The sequence below is a fragment of the Leucopleurus acutus genome (genome assembly GCF_964270905.1).
Source record: "Leucopleurus acutus genome assembly, chromosome: 1".
Lineage (NCBI taxonomy): Eukaryota > Metazoa > Chordata > Mammalia > Artiodactyla > Delphinidae > Leucopleurus > Leucopleurus acutus.
The window spans coordinates 45,170,791-45,194,648 of NC_139142.1; the positions used below are offsets into that span (position 1 = coordinate 45,170,791).

At 40.4% G+C, this 23,858-nt stretch overlaps 1 protein-coding gene across 4 annotated transcripts in view; it reads right to left on the bottom strand.

Annotated features, from left to right (window-relative positions):
• FBXO34 (F-box protein 34) overlaps positions 1 to 15,539 on the bottom strand; it is an 85,942-nt gene extending 70,403 nt beyond the window's left edge. For 3 of the 4 annotated variants that reach the window (XM_082848433.1, XM_082848432.1, XM_082848431.1), the window contains exon 1: positions 15,429 to 15,500. The gene's annotated coding sequence lies outside the window, so the exon portion shown is untranslated. Of the gene's footprint in view, positions 1 to 15,428 lie in introns of all 4 variants that reach the window. The other variant, XM_082848430.1, reaches the window with a different exon arrangement.
• Positions 15,540 to 23,858: the final 8,319 nt, after the last annotated feature.

A 23,858-nucleotide genomic window follows, 5' to 3' on the forward strand; every position in this document is an offset into this window, starting at 1 on the left:
AGAGAGACTCTTCTTATTAATTAAACCACCACTGAAGGCTATGGAAAGGAACTTCACTAAAAAGATGCTAGAAGCATGAAGCAGATGATGCATTTCAGCAAGCCAAACTCAGTCACTTTTCTACCAAGAGGACAGAGTCCTTAAACTTTGCACAGGTTTGTTTACCTTGGTATCATTATGGAACACAGTGGTAGACAAAAGCAAAACTTTTTAAACAATGGAAGTACTTCTAAATATAAATTTTTAATGTAAATTATTTTATAGCTAGCTTTCTCACATTACTTTCTTTTTGACCTTCATTCACTCAACAAACATTTGTTGAGCATCTATGAGTCTCTTGGAATACAGTGAACAAACGATCAAAGCCCTCAAGGAACTAACATTTTCGTGGTGAGAAAGACAATAAATAATCATAATAAGTAAATTTTATAGTATATGCTTCAAGGAGGTAACTATTATGGGGGAAAAACAGACTAGGGTAGGGGAACTTGGAAGTGCAGGAGGAGAGTGGCGGTTGCCATTTTAAACAGGGTGGTCAGCGCAGGCTTCCTTGAGAAGGTGCTACTTAAGAGATTTGGAAGAGGTAAGGAAGTTAGGCATGAAGATTTATCTAGGTACAGGTAACAGCCTAAGGCAAGCACTTGCCTACACCATCACCACGATCTAACAAATAAGCAAAAATGTTGTCTCTTAGTAATATCACCTTCTCCCAAGAAAAACCTGTGCTAGCAAAACCAAAAAATATATATATATTAATTCATTCAACAAATGTTTAGCTAAGGACACAGAAGAGAACATGATATGCACCACTTTCTATTCTCAACTATAAAGACCTCAGCAAGGGGATTGAGGTTGACTACAAAGTTCTGAAGTGTAAGAAATATGGTTTTTTTCTGTTATTTAGCTTATTGGGCCTTCACTTCACTGCTTTTCAAAAAAAAAAAGGCAGATTTACAGAAATCTGTCCTCCAGATAAGGTGGGATGATACTACCTACACTGAAAGTATCTCAAAGTCTCTATTCTTTAAAGCACAGATATTGGCCCCTTAAGTTTCTTCACCTAAAGAGTTGAAAATTTCAAAAGTACTAACAATGATATTATACTAACATCTTCTCCCCCTGCCTCCAACAGGCCAAAACATTGCTACTGGGAGTCTAATAATTTTTCTAACACTTTTCCAAGATCCACTTCAATTGTAGAAAAAATGTGATCTACCAAGTACATGGTGCTATATGCCATGCACCATGGTAGCTAAGTAAGAGGTCTCTGCTCTCCAAGACCTCATCATGTGGTATGGAAAAACATATGCATTATATATCTTTTATGCTATTTACTACTTCAAATTTAAGTATAGCTCATAATACCACTTAGTTGCAAAGAAAAATACTATGAATTTTTTTCCCTCAAATCCCAACCAAAAGGTTGTATTTATAGAGTTGAAAACACATTTTACAAACCCTTACACTATAAAAAATTACAATCTTAGCAGAATATATTTTATATCATTTATCTGATCCCACTTAGCAACTAGAAAGTAAAAGCTTAGAAAGTTAAGAGACCCACAACAAGAAATGTCATATAAAAGGAACCAAATGGGGCTTCCCTGGTGGCGCAGTGGTTGAGAATCTGCCTGCCAATGCAGGGGACACGGGTTCGAGCCCTGGTCTGGGGAGATCCCACGTGCCGCGGAGCAGCTAGGCCCATGAGCCACAATTACTGAGCCTGCGCGTCTGGAGCCTGTGCTCCACAACAAGAGAGGCCGTGATAGTGAGAGGCCCGTGCACTGCGATGAAGAGTGGCCCCCGCTTGCCACAACTAGAGAAAGCCCTCGCACAGAAACGAAGATCCAACACAACCATAAATAAATAAATTTAAAAAAAAAAAAGAAAAAATTCTAAAAAAAAAAAAGGAACCAAATGGAATATATTTATTGATTACTTTATTTTTCCCCAATTATGTTAACAGATATTTTAAGATTAGTTGAAAACAAGTTTCTACATATTAAGGCATGTATGCAAGAGAAAACAGAGGACCAAAAGAAAAAAGAGTAGCACACTTTAACCTCATGCCCTGATCTACTTTTTAATTAAGTGCACAAATCCTGAAAAACACTCCTAAGTATTTATGGCTAGAAGCGTTTCTCTTCTAACCTCAACCATCAGTCTCCTCTTAGGACTGGCCTAAATAAAATGGTAACATGCTGTTATATGCTTCACCCAACTTAGCATTACATTAGCTGGCTGTGTAGTCCATGTTTTCAAGGTATCGTACATAGAGCAGAAGTACTTTGTCTCTTTCTATTTAAATGGCCTATCAGGCATATTAGAGCTGCCCTGTCATCATGTTTTACCAATGAGATTAGCAAATATGAAAACTGTCAGCAAGGATATGAAAAAATAGGTGTACTCTCAAACTGCAAATACTCTTTGACCCAGCAGTTCCACTTCTGGGAATTTATCCCAAAAGACAACCCATGAAGAAAATTATTCGCTACAACATTGTTTCTAATAGGAAAAGATAGCAAGACTCCATTTCTCAACCTCCCTTGCATTCAGATGTGGCCATGAACTAAGTTCTGGCTAACAAAACCTGATTGGAAGTGTCCTGAAGTAGCAGCTTCTAGAAACCTCCCTGTAAAAAGGCTGGCATGTAAACCTTTGCCCCCTCTTGCATCCTCCTGCTGCTTAGAATGGGCTGCAGTAGTTGGAGATCCAGCTAGGTCAATGAGGACAAGAGCAACATGCAGCAGAGCTGTAAGAGCATAGAAAGAATCCAGGCAATCACTGCGGGATGGGGGTGGGGCTGACAGGCAGGGGACAAGGGGAATGAGGATAGACTAAAGGGCTATCTTGACTGCAGCGTTTGCTACACAGGTACATCCAACTGTCAAAACTTATCAAACTATCCACGTGTTTCTGTGAATTTTACTGTAATTATTATGCCTCAAAAAGAGAGAAAGAGAAAAGAGTAATGCTATGAGTGCTATACCAGCCCTAGAACACTTACCTGAACTTTTATAAGAGAAATACTTCATTGTTTAACCCACTGTTAGTTTAGCTTTTCTATCACTAATACACTCTTCGTATGCCAATATGTAAAGAATGAAAAAATCAAGTGAAAAAGGCAAGATAACGTTACGTAGAATATGCTACCATTTATTTATTTTTTTAATAAATTTACTTTTAATTTATTTATTATTTTTGGCTGCGTTGGGTCTTTGTTGCTGCGCACGGGCTTTCTCTAGCTGTAGCGAGCGGGGGCTACTCTTCGTTGCGGTGTGCGGGCTTCTCATTGTGGTGGCTTCTTGTTGCGGAGCACGGGCTCTAGGCAGGTGGGCTTCAGTAGCCGTGGCTCGCGGGCTCTAGAGCACACGCTCAGTAGTTGTGGCACACGGGCTTAGTTGCTCCGCGGCATGTGGGATCTTCCCGGACTAGGGCTCGAGCCCGTGTCCCCTGCATTGGCAGTTGGGTTCTTAACCACTGCACCACCAGGGAAGCCCTATGCTACCATTTATGTTTTTAAAGGTAGGGAAAATAGACTATACACCAGAAGACTATAAACTAGTAACAGTGGTTGCCCTAGTGAGGGAAAAGTATGCCCAAGGCACAGAATAGAAAATATCTCACTTTCTGCACCTTTCACATTTTGAACCATGCACACACATTACCTATTTTAAAAATAAATGTTCTTTAATCCTATTAAACAAAATTAAATATTTCATTTAACTTTTTTGAAATTTTGGTATATGCAGATTTTAATGATTTGAAGACTTACTTTGACTTTAGTTTCAAGATGATCCCACACTGAACTTAATTACTGAGACCACTAGATACAAAAATGACAAAAGAATAAAAAGTGTTGGAAGGGGTAAAAAGGGAAGGAGAGTGCTGAGAACTTTTCTTTTGAGGAAAACGGCAAGAAAACATTTTAACCAAAAAGAGAAGCACTGGGGTCATTCTACTGCTGGAAATATGTACTATGTATCTTTTAATTTCTCATTATCTGCTTTTAATGAAAAACAAACAAAAGCAGCTAGCTAAATCAAAAAGGCCAACAAGGCTTTTCTCTGATTAGCTGAAGGAATCAAACAAAAGGTTCTTTCTTGTTAGGAGTATAGATTCTGAAGAGTTACAAGTAGTAATGTGAAAGTCTCCGTATCAGATTAGAAATTGAAGTAAAATGAGGATTTCTGAGAAATTTATCAAATTGACCATAGGTGGTTTTCTGTTCTCAACACTATTTTGTAACGTGTATATATAAATCCTGTTAAGTTTTTATGGTGTAAACAGTATAACAAAAGAGTTACTTGGACTTCCCCGGTGGCGCAGTGGTTAAGAATCCGCCTGCCGATGCAGGGGACATGGGTTCGAGCCCCGGTCCGGGAAGATCCCACATGCCGCGGAGCAACTAGGCCCGTGAGCCACAACTACTGAGCCTGCGCTCTAGAGCCCGCGAGCCACAACTACTGAAGCCTGGGCGCCTACAGCCCGTGCTCCACAACAAGAGAAGCCACCGCATTGAGAAGCCCACGCACCGCAACAAAGAGCAGCCCCTGCTCGCTGCAACTAGAGAAAGTCTGTGCGCAGCAACAAACACGCAACGCAGCCAAAAATAAGTAATAAATAAATAAATTTATGTAAAAAAAAAGTTACTGAAAATCTACTACTCTTAAATAGACCATTTAATTTTGTCAGTTGCCCAAGCCTTGGCCTATACATTCATGTATTTTTGTGTATGATTAGTATATATATTTTATATACCATTTTCACATACTTATTTCTATGTAATGATAATTAAGTTGAATGAAATAAAAAATATTCACTTTATAAATCCATAAAATTTGGGATTTTTATTTTTAAAAGGTAACTCAGTAAGGGGTTTCCCTGGTGGTGCAGTGGTTGAGAGTCTGCCTGCCGATGCAGGGGACACGGGTTCGTGCCCCGGTCCGGGAAGATCCCACATGCCGCGGAGCGGCTAGGCCCGTGAGTCATGGCCGCTGAATCTGCGTGTCTGGAGCCTGTGCTCCACAACGGGAGAGGCCACAACAGTGAGAGGCCCACGTACCACAAAAAAAAAAAAAAGAAGGTAACTCAGTAAGAAAGCCCTATCTCTTGCTCTAATTCCGGAAGATGACTATTCAGATCCTAAGTCAGAGGCCACCAACCATTTACTGATGATCCCAACTACCAACAACCTCTTAAGTGACAAATACATACAAATAAACCCAGAAAAAGGAGGCATCATTTACATGCTCTTGCTGATAACAGTAAAAATATTAAATTGTTTCTAACAGGGTTGGATGGTCACAAACAAAATCTCTAACCCTTTAGAAATTCCTAGTAGCTACTATGGAAATTTCTTGGGGCCTCTGGCACACAAGTAGGCATAGACAATATCATTAAGCCCTTCAAAGTAAATCCTTCTGAAGGCAAAGACTATATTTTCCAATACAGTACTGTGTATTATCCTACAAAGATTTTAGCAACAAAGACTAAATGAACATTCAAATGTAGAAGGCTCAAAGTAGGCATAGAATTAACATTTGGTGAACTGAACACTAACAGTTTAAAAACAAAGACAGTGCACATGGAAATGAAATTAAGCTTTACTTCTCTGAATAAGATGTCTACACTAAAAGCATACAAATGACAAATTTCTTAAAAACTGAGTAATTATACTGAGGTTCATTAATGAAGGCTTGACTTTTTCCAAAGGGGGAAAAAACAGATCTGCTATCTGCCAAGAACACTAAATTGAAATCTTCAAAAGTGGTACTGCTATCACCTTAGTAAACCAGTAACACTAATATCCTTTGCAAGTAGAAAGGTGAGAAGTTATGCTCATTGTTTTTGAAAAATTGGAAAGGGAAAAGGTAAAGATTAATTTCCTCCTAACTTCTCCTGAACTATCAATTTGGAGGAAAGAAAAATGGACCAATCAAATTAATTTCATATAATATTCTCAAAGAATACGAAATAAACAGCATAAACACAAGGATAGCGGTTACTCAGATTCAATTCTAACAAATTATTACTTGATTCTATAGGAAACAAAGATCAGTCATTGTCAGACCAGTCCTTAAGGGACTTACTCAAAAAGCCAAAATCTTAAGAATTCTATTGGACTATAAACTGTGGTCAAGAGGTAACATGTATCTAAATCAGAACCATTTAACAAGAGAAGACTCAACAGGTGTTTGGTAAAAGAAATGCCTGGAAACACTGGGAACACATGAAAAGAACTTTAATAAAATGAAACCATAATATTTATGTAACCCAACAAATGAGTTGGCAAGCAAATTTTAATCTCCAAAATTACTCATATCTTTTAAAGAGGCATAGTCCCCTTCTTTCCATGTCCCCTAAAAAGGGAAAATCCATGACATTTTAATAAAGGAACAATTCTTTAAAAAGGCTTTGCAACTCCTCATTCTCTACTAAAATAGAACAATTAAAATTCAAGCAGAATAGGGAATTCCCTGGCCGTCCAGTGATTAGAACTCCGCATTTCCACTGCGGGAGGCATGGGTTCCATCCCTGGTGGGGGAACTAAGATCCTTCAAGCTGCGTGGCACAGCAAAAAAAAAAAAAAAAAAAATTCAAGCAGTATAGACAAGATAGTCAAAGTTGGTTCACAAAATAAAACAAGGTAACAACTACAGTAAGAATCAAGTAACTTTTTGGTAATATACACAAAAATATTAGGTAACTGATAACATTTGTAATACAGAGGCTAAGCCCCTAGATCAAATAAAGGAGAGGAAATAATTCATTTGTTAGATTCAGAAACAAACAATAGCTAACATGGCTAAAGTTTTCACTTAAATTCCAAGGCCATGAAATTTTTAAACATCAGTAGTTTTAAAATGTGTTATACTGTCATTTTTAAGTGCAAAAATGTTATACTATATAGTCTTAAAATATATGCAACTAGAGTGTAAAATTATGTTTTAATATACAACCTCCTACTAATACAAACAAAAATGTGGATTTTCCAGAAAAGTTAGTATTTATCTGGACTTTAATAATCAATTCTATTAATGATACGGCAGGGGAACCCACAAGGTGTTAAGATAAACAATAAAAAGACAAAAGAATAAATTCTTAAATTTAAGACTGGTACTTGCCAAAGAATACACAGATCTGTAAATAGTGCTAAGAGAAAAAGTGACAGAAGTTAACTAATGCACTGAGCATAATGCCTGGAGTATAAAACATGCTACCCTTTTTTTCAGTAAATGAATAAATAAAAGGCCTTGAAATTCCACAAGTTAAAAATGGTGGTATATAACCATTTTATCAAGTTAACCACATAGCATGTTGAATAAAACATAGGCAAAGAAAATGTCAAATGAAAAATAGGATTCCTAAAGCATAAAGCTATAGACCTTCTACGGACTTTTCAGGATCCATTTTCATAGTCCTTGTAGTATCCCAAATAAGCTTGACTATTGTGATGATGGTATAGCTCTTCAACTAGAATACAGCCTGAACCAGAGAAACCTAACCCCAAGGGCTGAAGTGGTGTGTAGAAAGTACCTAGAACCTCCAGAGAACAATCCTGATGACTGAACTTGAAATCAAATCTCTTGCCCTACTTTGGAAACAAGCTTGCCTCTCCTGGTTCCTGGACAATAGACCAAATGTGTCCTTTGAGACTTCCTTACCAAACTCAAATTTCATCTTCAGAAACTCCAGCTTAATCAATAATTCCCTACAGTAGTTCCAAGAGTGATTTCAGAGCTTTAGATAGACTATTTTTATATTATTATTTAAAATACATTATTTTTAAATTTTTTAATTTTCAAGAAGCAAATGAACACTTTAATACACAAAGTCCTATAACTGAATCTGCTAGAAGGTGTCTCAGTTAAACAGAAAAATGGAAAAAAAAAATTTTTTTTAAAGGTACAAATTTAAATAGCCCAGGTATGTCCTTAAAGATAAGGGGAAAAAGCCAAGCCTTCAATTATGTGTCTACAATTTGGGGATATAAGATATGAAAGCTTAGAATTTAGTAGAGGAGAGAAGACTAATACACATGAAACAAAGAGTAATAAATAACGGTATAAAGTGCTAAGTGGCTAAGTACTCCATTTGGGATGTTTATAAACTCAGATGATGGGGGAAATTATCTTTACTTTCAGTAACCTCCAACTGAAATTTAGCATTTCCTTCTATTGGGAAGTCAGTCAGACCACAATAATATTAACAATCTCTGCCACTGTCAGTAGTAGAAATCATAGATATTTTCCTATCACACAATCGTAAGTTGCAGACACCTCCAAACAGTGACAATGTTCATCATTACTTGGAAATTATTAGACCCACGCTAAATCTTATTATTTAACACAGAAGCACATGTTACTATCTCATAATTTAAAAAAATATTTTGATAACTGTATTTTGATGTAACTGGTTTTCTTTGTAATCCTATGTAATTTAAAAATACTACTCAGAAAACGGGTCCAATAGGCTTCAGACTGCCAAAGGTGTCTATGGAGCAAAAACTGTCAAGAGCCCTGCCCTACAGCTTCTATAGAAGCACTCTCCTTCCCCACCTCTGGATTTGATGACAGAAGGACGTAGAGCTTGAGGTGCTGACAAACACACTGTAACCACAAAGGGACAACACCATGGAAGCAGAGCTTATTAAATAAAGGAAATAAGAAGAAGATGAGATTCTGACCACCTAAGTACAGTGGATCAAGCTTCATCTTTGGTCTTTTTAGTACTACAAGCCAGTAAATTTGATTTGATTTCCTGTTATACTCACTACACTCAACATCTAAATGGTACAGCTGACTGCAATAGTTTCTATCTCAGGAAACCAGAGCAATATCCATTTCTTGGCATAGCAACAGCAAAATTACAAAAGGATTCACTTTACCACCATTAGGGAATCTGGGGAAAATGAGTTTAGTTTTTCACAAACCAAGTGTGCTGAAGACTCACTCAATACGCACTCCAATCCACTCTCACATGGACTTCCTATTTTACAGAGGCTGTAGAGCTAAAAACTACATTTTCCAGATGCCTTTGAAGCTAAGGTTTCACATAAGACCTAAGTGTGGCCAAGCAGCCCACTTAAGATATAGAGAGCAGAAAGTAACATGTAATGATGTTCCTGCCCAAGGAAGTTAAAATTTCTGCCACATGTGGTGGCCCGTAATGGCAGTAGCTCCCTTATCAGGCAAGTTCTACAGTGTCTCTGTGGTGTTTGTTCTAGAAGTTCAGTCTAATCTGTTCATTCAGCCTACTCAACATTTACCTATCTCTTTCTTAATAAATCCCATTTGCTACAGCTACTTAGAGCAAATGCTCTTGCTACAGATTCTTGAAAAATAAATACAAAGTAAACATGGATGTAAAAAAAAGCAGCATCTGTGTGATGAATCTGGAGATTGGGATTGACATATATACACTAATATGTATAAAATGGATAACTAATTAAGAACCTGCTGTATAATAAATAAATAAAATTCAAAAGAAAAAAAAAACAACAGTATCCTATTGCCAGTTAGAAACCTAACAAGAGTTAACAGCTTATGGACACAGATATAGGCTTGACCTGGAAAGCATTATAACTGAGAAGCCTTAAGAGCTAAGGGCCAGATTACAAGGAGCACAAAAAGAGTCAAGAACAGAGCTTTAGACAGACTCAAGATATAGAGAACAAACTAGTGGTTACCAATTGGGGGTGGGGGAGTAAGAGGTGCAAACTATTAGGTATAAAATGAGCTACAAGGATATATTGCACAACATGGGGAATATAGCCAATATTTTATAATAACTATAAATGGACTATAACCTTTAAAAATTGTGAATTACTATATTGTACACCTGTTAACATATAATATTGTACAGCAACTATACTTCAATTAAAAAAAAAAAGAAGAGAACAGAGCTTTAGATAGTTTGGATCTGGAAGAGAAAGAATTGAAGGCCAAGCTGATAAATCAGAAGAAATCAGAGATAGGCAAAGAACCGAAAGGAGAGAATTCAAAAAATGAAGATGTCTTCTGTACAACTAAATACCAAAGATGACAAATGGGCTAGGAATTTAACTAAAAGATCCGTTTTTCACATTACTTCCTTTCTCAAAGATTGTCCTGAGTAAAAAATAATGCTCAAACTCCCTCCGTAATTGGGTCCCTCGTCTGCTACTGCAGCTTCATACCATAACTTTTTCTTTTTGTTTTTTTAATACCATACTTTTACTCAGTCTTTTTAAAATAAATAAGTAAATAAACTCTCTTCTCCAGATCCCAAAATAAATGCCCAATCCAAGGCCCACACCTAGGAAGCTTTGTCTGGCAGTCCCAGTTGCCTCTTCTGAATTCATGTAACATTTATCAGACACCTAATTAAAATCCAAACTAAATTATAAGCTTAAAGAGAGCAGAGGCTATGTTCTTCATTTCTTTATATTCTGAACACCCAGCATAATGCCACTCAAATGCACTGCTAACAGCTAGGCCCTTTCAACAGGTAGTTTCAGAAGAGTGGAAGTAAGACTGCAGGAGATTAAAAATTTAATTAAATTGACTTGGAAGGTGAACAAAGAAAGCTTCCGTAGAAATGGTAATGTTCTATATCTTGACAGGGTTATGGGTTAAATAGATGTATGAACTTGTCCAAACTAAGGGACAAGTTAAACTATTTGTTTACTTATTTAATAAGTAAACAAATAGTTCATGATAGGCATGCAGAAGTATTTACTGGTAAAGTATACTTACTTTGAAATACAACCAAAATATAAGATGGATTGATAAATACATAGAGGGTAGAATGGATGGATAAATAGATAAGCAAATACAGCAAAATAAGAATTACAGAATCTACATTGTGGATATTTAGATATTCATATTCAATGTATAAACACTTCTTGCAACTCTTCTGTGATTGGCATTTTCATGATAAAATGTTAGGGGAGAAAAGCAGAGTGGAAATAATGTGAGGCTTACATTATTTCAGAAGTTTGTCAATTAAAGGATTGACCTTAGAGAAGAAAAGGAAGGTATATATACATGCCTCTGAGAGAGGGATGTCTGGATTGTTCCTCTCCTCTCTACCTCAAGTCTTAGACTGCCTATACAGACTAGTTCTGGCCTTGAGTGCTTGCTCTTGCCTGAAAGAAATGCTCTCACTAAGCTCCCTTCATTCTAGCACAATCCAAACCTGTGGAGCCTGACCCCTTTGTCTGTCTTGGGCTATGATAATCTGTTCCCTATTCTTTTTACCTGAGCTTCTAATACCTCCTTAACTGACCTTTAGACGAAACCTCTGGCCAATCTGCATAACATAAATGGTTCATCCTCTTGGTCCAATTCTTGCCCTTCAGACCCATGGCCCCCATGGCAAGGGAATGTTAAAACAAAGGTCACACAGTCCCTGGCTGAGGACCTGGCAGAGAGGTACTCAAAACATGTTTGTTAGATGAATAAAACCCATGCCTGATAATAATATAATACACACATAAATAGAGCTTAGTTTCACATTTAAATCTACATTGTGCTGAGGGTTGAAAATGTGTGTGCTAAGTTTCTGGAGTTGAACATTTAAAAAGGGGAGATCTGGAGCCTCTTCTGTGAAGAGCAAACCAGAAGACAGAGCTGGAAACAGAAGGTTGACAAACTCTTTCAACTGACATTAAGAAACACCTACATTTAAATTATTAATGCTTTTCCCAGATAATACAGTACATTCATCAGCTTCAAAGTGCCATAAACATGAACTACAGGGGGAAAGATAAATTATGCAACAGTAAGAATTGATAGGAATTCAACTTCCAATGACCTAAATGCACTTGGGAGTTAATTTGCTTTTTGTTACTGTAGCTTCCAAAGAACTGCAGATTATGCACTTGCTGAATTTTGCCTTTGTCACACATGACCTAACAAGGAAGGCATTCATTCTACCATAGTAGCTTCTCTCAAGTATCTGGTTCTAAACAGCTGCAAATTTTGGAAGATAACACTGAATGATGTTTCTAACCATTAGTAGTTCTCTCCCCAACAAATATGAAAACAAGATTAAGGTTTACTAGAGTATCAAAACTGTGCAAATTAAACTGGCTGAGCATAAAGTTATTAGAAAATAAAGTAGAGGACACGGGTTCGTGCCCAGGTCCAGGAAGATCCCACATGCCACGGAGTGGCTGGGCCCGTGAGCCATGGCCACTGAGCCTGCGCGTCCGGAGCCTGTGCTCCGCAATGGGAGAGGCCACAACAGTGAGAGACCCGCGTACCTCAAAAAAAAAAAGAAAGAAAAGAAAGTAGAAAATTTGTACAAGAATTTAAATTCTAGATGTTATGTTAATAGAATTGATCCAATAAACATATCCTAAAGAATTTCTAAAATACAACACTTTCATTGTTCACATTTGCTTTTACCTGTCAGAAAGATGCTATATCACTAATGACTGGCTGATATAGTCCCTTAAATGCTGTAACTGGATAAAATGACAAAATATTTCAAAATAATACCTATCTCAAATAAATTTCCATTTATAAGAAGTGGAAGCTGCTTCCTAGACCCAAAACTGCTAGGCCTGGGTGAAAAATAACCTGCCAAAAGTAGAAACAAACTGTAAAAATGTTTCAGAGTGTTATGTGTTATGGCTGGTGAAACGGTTATACAACTATACAAAGAAGCTGGTTTTTTTACACCTGTCATTGTTCCTAGGTCATATCAGAATACATGAAGACATTTATTCTCCACCTATCAACTCATTTTTTAAAAATAAATTTATTTATTTTATTTATTTATTTTTTGGCTGTGTTGGGTCTTCATTGCTGCACACGGGCTTTCTCTAGTTGCGGCAAGCGGGAGCTACTCTTCGTTGCAGTGCAAGGGCTTCTCACTGTGGTGGCTTCTCTCTTCTCTCATTGTGGAGCACGGGTTCTAGGCGTGTGGGCTTCAGTAGTTGTGGCACACGGGCTCAGCAGTTGTGGTGCACGGGCTTAGTGGCTCCAGGGCATGTGGGATCTTCCCAGACCAGAGATCAAACCCGTGTCCCCCGCATTGGCAGGTGGATTCTCAACCACTGAGCCACTAGGGAAGCCCCTATCAACTCATTTTTCATAAAAAAATCATAACTGCTAAACACCATTGAGGAGGAAAAAACGTACTGCCAAGGAGAAGCTATTTTATTATCAGCACTTATATGTCTTTCAACTCACATGTAGTTTGACTTTCACCATATACCCTAGTACATTTAATTTACACAGATCCACGTAGTCTCCCCCAGAAAGGCTCCCTGGAAAAGACACATGCAAGTGTCCTTTCTGTACCTCCTTCAACTTCATTACATAATATCTTGTCATGATCTTTTCATTTTAAAGAGTAGGTTGATTAACACCCTCAAAATCAGCAATTTCATGTTAATTTGGTACTTATCAGTCTTGAAGATCCAAAAACCCAAATTTTGTCTTTAGAGCCTTAACACTGTCACCACACGATTCCTAATTTCTTAAAATAAATATAAATATAAAGTAATTTTCAAGTACTGCACAAAATGCTATAGAATTTCCAAATACAGTAAGCATTAAAATGAGATTTACAGGAACACCTTGTTTTGTAAACTTCCAGTCAAATCTAATGGTAATTAACAAGGGTAAATTTTTGCTTTCATTTTCTACAAAAACCTAGTAACAGAGCATGACTTCCACCAGCATGTTGATGCAGAATCTAGACAGACAATACCTTATCAATCACTTTTAAAGAGCAAATAAGAGAAGGAAGTATTAACAACAAAAAAACCCTAACATTACAAGTCAAGGTCAGTGGGGACGGGCTGAGGACTCCTATCCAAGCTTCCTGCTGAAGACACTAAATTGTAATTATGCTTCAATTTTAAGCCATCTACCTCTCAAACTAGATCCTATTTAAATGATTTTATAGAGAGGAAGAAATGAGCAAAAGTACTGAGATGCTGCAATACCTGAAGAGAGTCATTAATGGCAGGTGACTAGCTTCTCTTCTGGCCTGATCTCTTTTGGAAGAAAAGAAATATTCATAGGCAGGGCATTTTTTTTTTAATTCTGTAGTTTCATATTTGAAAGCATTACAGATGTAATATTAGTTACTTGTCCAGGCAAGCAGTCCTGGTATATGTTATTATACTGTTACAGCCCAGTCTCAGTAAGAAAACAAGGAAAATCCTTGTTGTTGAGCTATAAGCATAGGAAACCCTCAACTATCCATGGACAGGGACAACCTGGATAAATTAAATCCCCAGGTAATTATTATTTAAGAAGAATGTTGGATTAATTCAGAACTCTTCCTCCCTTCTTTACAAAAGAAAAAGTTGACTTAAAATCTCCTCTCTCTCTTCCAGACCACTAACAAAGAAAGCAAATAGGTAGATAAATGATTTCAAAATTGTCTAGCAAAAAGGAGTAAGGCAAATAATTATCAGCACTCGAATTGGTTCTATTTTTTCCAGCAATTCCGATCACAAGCCATCAAACTATGAGTTTAGCTTTCTCAAATGCATTTACATTAAACACCCACCCATCCACCCCCCACAAAAAAAAAACCTCCTGACTGAGATTTTCCTAAATCATATGGGTCTTACTGAACTGTACTAACAATATTCGAAATGGAAGTTAAAGAACTTAACAACTATTACATTAAAATTGTAAAATGCTGATATCGAACAACTTTCGATTCAAAATCTCTGCGATGCTAGGCGTTGACAGAAGCTTTACCTTCCTTTTTCTCCCCTCCCGGCCCTCCTGGCCCTTCTGCCTGTCAAGCTCCCCGCCGGAGTCTGCATGACATCACAGCTCATCTCTTGGAACCCCCTGACGTCACAGACACGCTAAACCACAGCACTATGACTTCATCGGGACTGGGGCGGAACCGCAGTCGACTTGCGCCAGCCCGGAGGCTAGAGAAGCTTCCGAGCCTCGGTCCTGCCAGGTCCCCGAAGAAGGTTAAGGACAGGCGCCAGCTCACCTGCGCTGGGACGGGGAAGGACGGAGCGGTAGAGCCCCGGCGGGCGCGACAGGGCGAGGCTACCCCCACCCAGGGCCCGATTTCCTCACCGGCCGCCGGTCCCGGGGGTGGGAGAGCCGACCTGGAGCCTGCCCACGGCCTATCCCGGATCTCCTCCGCTTCAGCCCTGACCCGGACCCCACTCCCGCCCGCCGGCCTGCCCGACCCTCCGTGCCCCGTGGGGGCGCTCAGCGCCCGGCCCGTGTGCGGGCAGAGGACGCCCCCGGACGAGGTGCGGGCCGCCGGGTCCCTGCCCCAGACCGAGCCCCGGACCCGCGGGCGGCGCCCCCGCCCCCACCCCCACCCGCCCGGCGCCCCGAGAGCGCAGGCGGCCGGCGGGAGGGGGCGGGGAGCGGCCACGGTGGCCGCCGCCAGACCCCGACCGCGCCGCTCTCACGCCACGCCCCACCCCGGCCCAGACCCACCTGCGCTCCTGCCCCGGCCGGGGCCTGGCCCGGGGCTGCACACCGCGATACAGCGGCGGCGGCAGTTGGCCTGGCTCGCTCCCCACCGCTGAGGCGGACCGAGCGCCCAGCGCGGCGCGGCGGAGCCCAACGCTCGCCCCGAAACCCATTTGTTTGGCTAGAACGGCGTGACGTCACGCGCCGGCCCAATCGACGGTTGGCCAGGGGAGGGGCCGCGGAGCCAGGGAGTCGCAGCGCCCCTGCCGGGATTCTGCGACACTTCGGACGCTGGGGGTGCGAAGAGTGGGGGACTTAAAAAAGGGAGACCCGAGTGAGGCATCTTCGGGCCCCCAAGTGGTGAAGAGTGAAAGCTCGAGTAAGACCTGAAGAGAAAGGAATCAACCCCTCAGGCTAGCCAGAATGGTAGTAACGCCAGTGTTCAACAGCCAATAGACATGACAAATCTACTAATAATACTCATGGGTGGATGTGGAGCTATATAAATGGTGTTAGATTACTGTTAGATAACCTAGTAGACTTGGGTTCAAATTTTGCTTCTGCTACTGTCGGGAGGCTGGGCTTCAGAGTTCTCATTTGTAAAATGAAGGGTAAAATGTAAAATGTAAAATGAAAGAGTCCTTTATGTTATTCTTTTCTATGCAAATCATGGCAGGAATATCTACCAGCAAGCTGATAAACTTTGAGGTTGACAGTCTCAAAATATGATCTTTAGAAGTTTAAGAGATTGTAAATGATGACTATAAGAAGTTTTTAGTATTTTACTTAATACTTTCAAATCAGAGTGCCAGTGAGGACCCTTTTACACTCAGCCTTTAAAATGCTAATTGCTTTCACTGTAAGAATAATTTTAACCACAGCATAAAACATGAGGACAATAAAGAAAAAAAAATCCTTCACTCTAACACAGCCACTCAGCATTCAGCTTATTTTCTTTTAGACCTTTTGTCTCATGCATATTTATTTTACAGTTGTGTGATCATAGTGTACACAAAATTTTGGATCCTGGTGGGTTTTGGGTTTTTTGGGGTTTGGGGGGGGTTCCTTTCATAACTATTTCTGCTATTTCTACATAAGCTTCATAAACACTTTAACAGCTGCATAAAATTATATTAGGCGGACATACAAATTTTACCAAATTCTTTGTTCTTGGACTTACCTATTTCCTTCCCTTTATGCCGTTATAAAGAAACCATAGGACATTCTCATGAATGTAAATTTTTAAAGATAAATACCCAGAAATGAAATTTCTAGTTGAAAGAGTATCACCACTTTTATAGTTACTAATACAAACTGCCAAAATGCATTTTAAAAGGTTGTACCAAGTTTCATTTAAATCTGCAGCTTTGATTTTAGCCAGCCCTTTTAAAAAGTAGTTTTGTCCAGTTATAAAACCACTCTTTTTTTTTTTTAATTTACTTATTTATTTATTTTTTGGCTGCATTGGGTCTTCATTGCTGTGCGTGGGCCTTCTCTAGATGCGGCGAGCGGGAGCTACTCTTCGTTGTGTGCACGAGCTTCTCATGGCGGTGGCTTCTCTTGTTGGAGAGCACTGGCTCTAGGTGCGTGGGCTTCAGTAGTTGTGGCTCACGGGCTGTAGAGCACAGGCTCAGTAGTTGTGGCGCACGGGCTTAGTTGCTCCATGGCATATGGGATCTTCCCGGACCAGGGCTCAAACCCGTGTCCCCTGCATTGGCGGGTGGATTCGTAACCACTGCACCACCAGGGAAGCCCTATAACTACTCTTAAAATATATATTATAAAACCTTAAATATCAAAAAATTAAATAAAATAAGTATTTCCTATGATCTCACCACCAAGAAATAACCATATGACACCTCCATCTAGACTTTTATCTGTATAGATAATTTTAATCAAAGTTGGAGGGGGTCATATTGTACATACTGGAATTAAGCCATGTCTTATTTAATATCTGATCAATATTAGCTCAATGTATCATGATCACTTGAACCTTCTTTATGTCAATTTTTTTTTTTTGCGGTACGCGGGTCTCTCACTGTTGTGGCCTCTGCCGTTGCGGAGCACAGGCTCTGGATGCACAGGCTCAGTGGCCATGGCTCACGGGCCCAGCCGCTCCACAGCATGTGGGATCTTCCCAGACCGGGGCACGAACCCGTGTCCCCTGCATCGGCAGGCAGACTTTCAACCACTGCACCACCAGGGAAGCCCTATGTCAATATTTGACTCAAAGTTCAATCCATCCTCTCAGGTTCATCTCAAACACTGTCCTCAAAACCTCTTGATTATTTCAATGAATCAATAATTGATTCCTCTTCCCTTATGGCCCTTATTTTACTCCATACACATCTTGCATATGTGTATTTAATACACCCTACTAGATTCTAGGGCTTCCCTGGTGGCGCAGTGGTTGAGAGTCTGCCTGCTGATGCAGGGGACACGGGTTCGTGCCCCGGTCTGGGAGGATCCCACATGCCACGGAGCCGCTGGGCCTGTGAGCCATGGCCGCTGAGCCTGTGCGTCCAGAGCCTGTGCTCCACAATGGGAGAGGCCACAGCAGTGAGAGGCCCGCGAACCGCAAAAATATAAAAGATTCTAAACTGCTGGAAAATAAGAATTATACCCTAGTATCCACCAAAGGATCTTGCAGTTGATATTGCTTAAACATTTAATAATTAAATCCAAGTTAATCATCTGCACTTTTCTCATGACAATAGATGAATATGATCTCCATTTTCAGTGTTTTCTGAAGTTGGTTAATAGCCACCATTTATTGCATTTACAACGTATAATCCAGACTCTATGTTAACTGTTTTGTATACATTATCTCATTTAATCAGAAAACACCTCCATGAGATAAGTACAGTTGGTCCTTCATATCCATACCATTTTATATAAGGTACTTGAGCATCCGCAGATTTTGATATCCACCAGGGATCCTAGGACCAAGCACCCTCAGAATCCATGGGACAACTATATAATGTTTCAATATTCAGTGTTCATCAAAGTGTGTTTTAGAAATGATACTGTTTCTCAACTGAAGTGGGGATATTCTGTACATTAACCAATGCAGAATAAAAAATGTACTGTGCCTTGCCTCTTGTTTCAAATGTATAACCTTAAAGCTAAGTATACCTACTGAGAGCTTATGAATATTCTGCAGTTTAAGCAAAATATAATATTAAATTTTCCATATAAAATTCCACACAGTATGAATGTATGGAATATATATATGTGTATGGAATATAAAATATGTATATATGTATGGAATATAAAATTTTCATACAGATGAGGAAACCCAGGCTTGAAAAGTTAAACCATTTGACCAAGATTAAACAGGTATTATTAGAGCCAAAGTTAGCAAAGACCCCAGAATTCTTACCATATCACTCACTGTATTGTTACTGGGAATTTCGGAGGGGTGAAAGACACTGAAACTACAAAACACAACACAAATATCATCAAAATGAAATGACAATGGTTTCCATGTGGCCAGAACATCTTCATCGTAAGAGTTCCATTAGAGTCGGTGTGGTCTACGGGGCTTCCCTGGTGGCACAGTGGTTAAGAATCTGCTTGCCAATGCAGGGGACATGGGTTCGAGACCCGGTATGGGAAGATCCCACATGCCCCAGAGCAAATATGCACGTGCTCCACAACTACTGGGCCTGTGCTCTAGAGCCCACTAGCCACAACTACCGAGCCCTCATGCTGCAACTACTGAAGCCTGCGCGCCTAGAGCCCATGCTCCGCAACAAGAGAAGCCACCACAATGAGAAGCCCACACACCACAGCTAGAGAAAACCCATGTGCAGCATCGTAGACCCAACGCAGCCAAAAATAAATAAAAAATAAATTTAAAAAAAGAGTCTGTGTGGTCTAATGCAGTGTTTCTCAAACTGTCTGGTTAAGGACCAGTTGTGGGTTTTTTTTTAAATATTTAATACATTGAGAACTGATTATTTTGTAAAATATAGTAAAACTGAAACTACTAGAAATATGAAATTGTTTGAAAAAAAAATAAAAGCTCAAATTCTTGATTCTTAAACTCAGCACACAGAAAGATAGTCAAATTGCTAGTAAGGTTTCTGAAACTCTTCCTCTCATTTCTGCTCTTATCACAGGCTTGCTCTAAAGCTGGCCAGTGGGCCACACTTCGAATAGCACTGGTCTAGGAGAAGGATCAGACTAGGAGGCAGTGAAACCACTCGAGGCAAGTCCTTCCTTTGATTCTATTTCTCCATTTGTACAATGGGAATAATCCTTGAAACAAGCCAGTAGAGCCAGTGCAGTGCCTCAGGCCTGAGAGGGAGCTCTTGGGTGGGGTTGGGCATCAGTGTGGCGTGGTGAGGTCATGGGACTGATAAGGTGCTGACAGAAGAACAGATTAAGGTGGCCTGAGATGGCACAGCCACAGAGAAGGTCTAAATATACGTAGTATATAACTTTGGTTATTTCATCAATGATTGGAACTGAGTCATCTCAAATCAGCAAACATCACATTAAATTAAAACCCAGTGCAATGGGCTTATTTGTATAGACCGGGACTCTCAGCTCAGAAAAAAACTAAGAACTTACCACTTGCTCCTCAATAGCTCACTCCTACCTCCAAAGGAAAAACACCATCTCATCTTCCTCCCCACCTCCAAACTCTTCATCCTTAACCCAACCTACTCCCTCCACTGCAGGACAGAGGAAACCAAGAGGCAGGTTCCACTGGACTTTGCCTCTAGGTCTCTTTACTACAGAACTACAACCCTGAGTGTGATTGTGCCTTTCCCTACCTACTAACTGTATTACCATGAAGCTCAAATAAATGAGAAAAGTAAACGTGCTTTCCAAAATTTAAAGTTTACAAAGGCACTCACTTAACTTCGCCTGAAATGAAGTCATTGGAGCATGTGTGAAGTGCTGAGCTTATGCCCGGCCTGTGCATGGATGAAACGTGGTGGTGGTGAATGGAGATGGTAGAGGCTACGCAGCCACAAGAAAGAGCTTCATTCACAGTAAATAAAAGAGCAACTAAAGAGAAACAGAAGAACCAGGGCAGCAAACTGCCAAGAGAGAAGAGTATATCTCATAACTGAGATGTGGATTGTGAGGGATAGAAAGTTGAATAAGTATTGAAACCAGAAAAAGACCAGAAAATCATAGTTCTTATCTTTCTTTTTGGATCTTGTGCCCCTGTGAAAATCTGATAAAAGTTAACAACCAGGAGTCTTCTCAGGAGAAAACAAAAACAAAAACTGATACATGCAGAAATCATTTTGAAAATAATGTTAATTTATTCAAAAACTAAGTCCCTTAGGGGACTTCCCTGGTGGCACAGTGGTTAAGAATCTGCCTGCCAATGTAGGGGACATGGGTTCAAGCCCTGGTCCGGGAAGATCCCACATGCCTCAGAGAAACTGAGCCCTGCGCCACAACTACTGAAGCCCTTGCCTAGAGCCTGGGCTCCGTGACAAGAGAAGCCACTGCAATGAGATGCCCACGAACCACAATGAAGAGTAGTCCCCACTCACCACAACTAGAGAGAAAGCCTGCGCGCATCAACAAAGACCCAACACAGCCAAAAATGAATTAATAAATTTTTTTAAAATCCCTTAGATCAACTTGCTTTATGGTGACCTGCACACTTATAAAGGGAAGTAAAAGACAACAGCCTCCTCCAGGGAAATGCCAAGGCAAAACCAAATCAAGGTCTCAGGACTTCCTCTCTCCAAGGTATTGCCCTTAAAAGATCCCATTGTTGGGCTTCCCTGGTGGCTCAGTGGTTAAGAATCCACCTGCCAATACAGGGGACACAGGTTCGAGCCCTGGTCCAGGAAGATCCCACATGCCGCGGAACAACTAAGTCTGTGTGCCACAAGTACTGAGCCTGTGCTCTAGAGCCCACGAGCCACAACTACTGAGCCCACGTGCCACAACTACTGAAGCCCGTGCGCCTAGAGCCCATGATCCGCAACAAGAGAAGCCACTACAATGAGAAGCCTACGCACTGCAACAAAGAGTAGCCCCTGCTCACCACAACTAGAGAAAGCCTGCACAGCAACGAAGACCCAAAGCAGCCAAAAATAAATTAATTAAATAAATTAATTAAAAAAAAATCCCATTGTTGTCAGTGCCCTTTGACCTTTCAGCAACATTCAGATGATGGCTTCTACAACACCAACACAAATATCCACAGAAATTTCCATATGTATCCCACCTCTTGATAACATTAAAAAAATGGGAATCCTTCCAGAAATCTTCACATTCTTATCATCATAATTAACACTTGGGTAGATTTGATACCCTGCCCAATGGTCTCCCTCCCTAATGTCTGACTTTTTACCAGAAATAAAGGCATAAGCAACAATCTGCATTCCTGATGTTCCTATATTCTAAATCTCTGTATTGTCAATGAAATCTAAGAGTAGTTCAGCAAGAAACATTTTGTTAGCTCCTTTATCAAATCAGGCAATCTCTGTTCCATCTCAAGGCCTTTGGGCCTACACATCCCTCAGCCTGGAGGGCCCCTTTTCCCCCTCTCAGCACCTGGTTAGCTCCGACACTACTTTACATGTTGGCTTAAAAGCTCTTCAGAGCATTGGAAGTGCCTTAATATATTTAAGAGGGACCTTGGAGGGAGAGGAAGGTGAGCTGGCGAACTTGGCTTAAAGTACCTTTGCCTAGCAAATCCGGTTTTTACTTAGATTTTATATATTTTTAAAATTTTATTGATGTATAGTTGATTTACAATGTTGTGCTGTACAACACTTTCTGCTGTACAGCAAAGTGATTCAGTTACACATGTATATGTTCTTTTCCATTATGGTTTATCACAGGATATTGAATATAGTTCCCTGTGCTATACAGTAGGACCTTGTTGTTTATCCATCCTATACATAGTAGTTCGCATCTGCTAATCCCAATCTCCCAGTCCTTCCCTCCCCTAGGTTTTAGTTTCATCTGGGGTCACATGGGGAGGTAGCTAAAGCCTCCTCAAGCCATGACTTCCCTAGCCATACTATCTATTCTCTCTGAAGGAGAGCAGTACCCTGTGGGGCCCTCCCAGGTACAAATCTTTTCTGTGTCTCCCCCCATCCCCCCACCCTCTTTCTTGTTTGTAGGAAATGGGCTTCATTCAGCCTCCTTGACCTACCCTGAGTTCCAAAGTGCAGGTTCAAACAGTCGCTTATCAGAGAAGAGAAGGAATGCAGAAACAAGGAGGAGCAGTCAAGAAACAATAGTGCAGGACTTCCCTGGCGGTCCAGTGGTTAAGACTCCATGCTTCCACTGCAGGGGGCACAGGTTAGATCCCTGGGAACTAAGATCCCATGACCAAAAAAAAAAAAAAGAAACAATAGGGCAGCCATGGGGCAGGGTCCTGGTTCCTCTTCAAGGAATGTACATAACAATACCTTTGAGTTCTTCTGTGGGAGCTAAGGCCCCACCCAGGTGGAGGATGGTAACTTCAGGCTGAAGCACAAGATTCTTGGAGCACGGCCCTATTACCTCACCACCAACCAATCAGAAGGAAGTCTGCACACAATGGAAGATAAGGAAAATAACAAAGACACTTACCCCCTCCCCAAGTGGTTCTCCCTTTTTTTTTTTTTTTTTTTTGGTTCTCTCTTTAAAAACTTTCACAGTTGAGCAGAATCTTCAGAGTTTGTTTGGGGCATGAGTCTACCTTCTCCACTTTGCCGGCCTCCTGAATAAAATAACCTCTCTCTTCCTACTAGCACTTGTCTCTCAAATATTGGCTTTCGACTGGTGAGGAATTGAACTTGAGTTCAGTAACATCTCCCAAATTACCCTCTTTCACAAAATTGTTTCACAAAACTTCATAATACTAATCACACTACTTTTTTATTTATTATAACTCCCTGTAGAGGGACTGAGTTTTATTCATTGCTCTATCTCAATGCCAAGTCCAGTGTCTGAGGCTTAGAAGGTACTCAGTGAGTAATGTTTGAGTGACTTCTTTTTAAATGCTAGAAAGATTTTTCTGCAAGGACAGCAGTGATCTATATTCAGAATGGCTTAACTCCTGCAGTTATAAGAGGTAGAAATTTTTGAAGGGAGGTAGAAAAAATAGAAGGATCTTCCTGCTCCTAGAAGAATCTCCTTAGTGGGATTTTCCCCAGGAGATATTCTCTCCACAGCTAGTGGAATAAGATCAAAAGTGATGGTCCAGATAAGACCATAGACTCAGTAGCCTGTAGCCACTGATGTGAGAACACCAAGTCTGAAGCTAGATGGTGGGGCTTCTTACAGAACCAGGAGGACAGCTGTGCTTAAGAGACTAGAAGCCTGGACTTCCCTGGTGGCCCCATGGTTAAGACTCTGTGCTTCCAGTGCAATGGGCATGGGTTCGATCCCTAGTCGGGGAAGTTCTGCATGCCACATGGTGGGTGGGGGGTGGGGAAGAGACTAGAAACCAAGGAGCAATGCTGTCTAAAGAAACAG